The sequence below is a fragment of the Pteropus vampyrus genome, unplaced genomic scaffold (genome assembly GCF_000151845.1).
Source record: "Pteropus vampyrus isolate Shadow unplaced genomic scaffold, Pvam_2.0 Scaffold11, whole genome shotgun sequence".
Classification (NCBI taxonomy): domain Eukaryota; kingdom Metazoa; phylum Chordata; class Mammalia; order Chiroptera; family Pteropodidae; genus Pteropus; species Pteropus vampyrus.
The window spans coordinates 7,293,820-7,298,464 of NW_011888792.1; the positions used below are offsets into that span (position 1 = coordinate 7,293,820).

General features: G+C 35.2%; 1 non-coding gene across 1 annotated transcript; it reads right to left on the minus strand.

Annotated features, from left to right (window-relative positions):
- Positions 1–1,669: 1,669 nt before the first annotated feature.
- On the minus strand, positions 1,670–1,776 carry LOC111732140. Its single transcript, XR_002777438.1, has one exon. It is a non-coding gene; the product is annotated as a U6 spliceosomal RNA (small nuclear RNA).
- Positions 1,777–4,645: the final 2,869 nt, after the last annotated feature.

The window sequence follows — 4,645 nt, forward strand, 5'->3', positions numbered from 1 at the left end:
ATCTTTTACTTTACCCTTCACCTTTATTGTCCAGGGTTCCCTAGTTTTCAAAGTTGATACACTTGGCATTTGACCCTTTTTGTTCCCATGTTTAGCTATTGACTTATTTGGTCATTCTTTCTGATCTTTCTAATTTAGTCCAAACTTAGATCATCATGATCTTTTGTCATTGTCAACTACTCCTTGCTGCTCTTTCTGCTATTCACTCTAATTCTCCCTTTTACATACCCCAAAATAATTTTTTTTAAAGGAATATATGCTGTCCCATCTTACCTGGTTGCTTATAACCAACTGCTCTGCTTCTAATAGCACAAGAGACATACCATGTGTCATTGGAGTGAATGATGGTTATTGTTCTGCTAGTTCTCAGTGGTAACAATCCTAGTTGATTCCCCACCAGCACCGCTAAATCAAAGTAGGAAAGAGTGGTTTTATGGTACAATATACTAGTTTAAAAATATTGGTCTGGTCTTACCGCTTGAAGTCATAGGTGAGAAGAAGAGAGAACCATATATCGTTGAATCTGAACTGGTGACCTAGACATGAGTTCCAGCACCTATTAAATACCCCAGAGATATTCTAGCCCTTAAAGTGATTTCTCACAGCTTGTTTGAAAACAGACGTTAAGGGGGAGAAAAAGGACACACTGAAAACCAAGCATGAACTAAAGACCTTTAGAAAATCACTCTAATACTTGCCCAACCATGCTCAGTGGGAAGACTTGCTTTATTGAATCCATACTTTATCAGAATGACTTCTCAATAGACGCCCTGTTAAAAAAAAATTTCTTGTTCAGCAGAAAGCATTTTAGATAATGAAAGGAAGAAGAGCCAAAGATGGTGATTATTCCATGTCCTCATTTCTTTTTTGTCCTTTTTTCACTAAAATTCAGGCAAAGTATCATGGAGAGCAGAATGTAATGGCTTGGGGAAAAAACTCTGGACTAGGCAATGGGGTCAGGGCGTTGGGTCCAAGGTCTGTTACTTGGGAAAACCACTTCTCTCTGTGAATTTCAACTTCTATTCATATGATGAAGTAACTACATCTACCTCATAGAAATGCTGTAAAGATTAAATGATATTTCGTATGTTGCAATAGTAATATTGGACATTATTATTGTTTTTTAACAATAAATAGTTTTGAGGTTATAGATCTAAGTAATTAAGGTCCCGAAAGTTTTGTTTTACACCAAACTAGATGTATGATTTCTTTGATTTTCTTTCTTCTTTTCAGAAATTCATAGTCTGTACATGTGGGATGCAGTATATGGAATGCAAAGAGCTCTAACACTGGCATATGAGAGATCAGAAGTCAAGCTCTGGTTAAGGCACTCTGGATTCACTTACTAGTTAGTGACAGTCAAGGCTCTAACTCTTGGTTTTCTTTTCTGTAAAGAAGGCTTTTCTGTAAATGACATCCATTTTGCAGAGTTGTGGAGAGGGTTAGTGATAATATATGAAAGTATGTAGCATAGTAAATAGTTCACAGTAAACAATCATTATGTTATAGGATAGGTTTTTTTTTTTTTAAGTTTATTGGGGTAACACTGGTTAATATAATTACATAATTTTCAGGTACATAATTTTTACATTACAATTTGACATCTGTATATTCTATTGTGTGTTTACCACCCAAAGTCCAGTTTCCTTCAGCTACCATATATTCGATCAAAAATGTGGAACACTTCATGAACTTGCATGTCATCCTTGTGCAGGGGCCATGCTAATCTTCTCTGTATCATTCCAATTTTAGTATATGTGCTGCCGAAGCGAGCACAGTTTTTGTTTTTTTATGCCTTCATATTATCATCCACAATACAGGTTTGCCTTTTTTCACAATTGCTTTATAGGTCCTCAAGCATTGTGCTTAATGTATAGTAAATGCTGACAAGATTGCATCTTGAAAAAGATGAGTAATTTGGATCGATACATCATTAGATGGCAATATAGAGGCTCAAATATTTTCTGTTCAAATATACATAACTAGAAATTCTTTAAAAACTCAAGTTCCTGAGGAATGTGAACATTGGTAAGACATAGTTGCTGCCTTTAGGAAGCTTACATCCTAGCAGGAGCTACTTCTTTCGCTAATATCTGTGTCCAACCAAATGTTGACTTTGCATGGTGACTGAGCTATGGAGTAAGGAAAAAAAAGTTTTCAGAGATTAGACAGCTGTCTTTGAAGTCACCCTTTTGTCAAAGGGGATGGGCAATGGGGAATTGGGGAGCAGGGATTAAAGTCTATGTATTGTATACATACATAGACTACTAGGCAATTCACATTCATTGTTTTAGTTAATCTTAAAAACGTCTATGAGATGGGTTGCAAAACATTGACTTTATGGCTGAAAACAATTGATAATTTCAGAGAGGTAAAACAACCTTGTCTAAGATCACACACTCAGTACGTGTTGCAGATGAGATTTTAACGAGGGGAGTGGGATTAGAAAGTGGGTTTTGTTCAATTTAATAGAAAAAAATATTTAAACCTGTCTCTCACCTTCTCTAAAAATTTCTTATTTATTCACCTGGATTTTCTCTTTCCCTTCTCTGTTAGGCTCAACAATGAGTTCAATTCTAGATTTTGGAAACCTCTAATGAGAGCTACAGCCATTCTTTCTGTGCACATAGCCCAGAGGGCTTATCTTATTTTTTAACCTGCATACCTATAACAAAAACTGATAGCTATTTCAGATGTGCTAGCATTTAGTATTCAAATGAAAAGAAACTCTTTCAACATTAATTTAATCATAGAAATATAGTACAGAATATATCACAATTAAGATATACAACTCAGTCATTTATCCTTTTATTTAGCAAATATTAGTAATTATTGCTCCTCTTCCCCCCAATAAGTCACAAAACTTTATATAGTCATAACTTGGAGACACTGAGGGTTTGGTTCCAGATCATCATAATAATGCAAATATTGCAATAAAGCAAGTCACATGAATTTTTTGGTTTCTCAGTGCAAATAAAAGTTATGTTTATACTATAGTGTAGTCTATTAAGTATGCCATAACATGTCTAAAAAATGTACATATTTTAGTAGAAATACTTTACTGATAAAAAATGCTAACCATTTCTGTGCCTGATGAAAAAGTGGCACCAATAGACTTATACAACACAGGATTGCCACAAACCCTCAATTTGTAAAAATTGCAGTGTCTATGACACACAATAAAGCAATGCACAATAAAATGAGGTATGCCTGTAAAAGCAGTTTCAGGTAATCAGTACAGTCAGTCATGAATACCAAATTAACAAGGCTTAGCAGAAAAGATTTTTTTTTCCTTTATGTATCAACAAATCTGAGGGTGAATAATTCAGGATAGGTAAAGTAGAAAGGTAGAAGGGTGAAGAGATCAGAAATTTGTCTCTTTTCTTGTGTGTGTGTGTGTGTGTGTGTGTGTGTGTGTGTGTGTGTGTGTGTGTGTGTGTCTAGAACACTCAACGTGAGATCCAACCTCTTAACTAGAGATCTGCTGTAAAACTGAGTCTGTCTCATTTAAAGAACATTCTGCAAAGCCCCAGCTACCAACTTCACCTTACATCCCATTGGTCAGAATTTATCACATGGTCAGTCTTAGGTGGAAAGAGAGCCACATTTTGGTTTGGAATATAAAACTTGAAAGAAAGAGAAAAATATTATGAGAGACAGAAGTCTTTTTAGAAATGTCAAAATTTAGTTTTCCAAACTCCATAATAATGAAAAACAAGACAGAAAAGGGTGATAAATGGCTTTGCGGAGGCTATCAGCTCATCCACAATGTCAGACACAAGAAGCCACTGGCCTTCCCTGTGTTGTGTTTGATACCACAAAGCACATTCTGGTTCTACTACTTACTGTGAAACTGCATTGAAGTTTCCTGACCTCTGTCAAGCTTAACTTCCTTATTTACAAAACAGAGATAATTACAGTGCTTATTTTAAAATATTCTTGTAACCATTTTATAAGATAGTGAGTGTTAAGTATTTAACAGAGTGCCTGATAACAGAGTGAACTTTAACAAATATGAGCAACTCTAAAAATAATAATCTTTGATATTATTAAGTATAACACCCATACTTCTCCTTGACAAGAGTGACATTTTTTATGTTAGCTGCATATTGTCTTTAGTTTAGTTTAGTTTTGTTTTGTTTTGTTTTTGGTCTTAGGAATACATGTCCTGAGCTCTGGATGTATCCTCAGAGAAGGTACCCGTGACATGACTGCACTGGACACCAACTAAGATTTGGGGGGAAGTTTCCATGATAGCTGAGTACAGACATGCTGATAACCTCTTGACTCAGAGTTGCTAACCTCTCCTCTCAAGCTGATGGAGACTGGTGCCACTTGAAGCATTGAGAGACGGCAGCCAATTCACGCAAGTTCTTTATTGTGGAAACTCTTGCATAATGACATCTTATGTGAAAATATAAGATAAATTTCAACTATATGATATTGAATATGTTCATCAGGAATATTATCTGTCTTTACAAGTCTGGTTTTGATGAATCAGCTATGTAATGTATATTAAATAAACATGGAATTTTACACGTCCATAATATTTGGTTTCTTGTGGTTTTGATGAATTGCACTTTCAAGCACTGTCAGTTCATCCTTATTTACAAACAAAACGTTTGCTTGTAGCAGAAAGCTATAG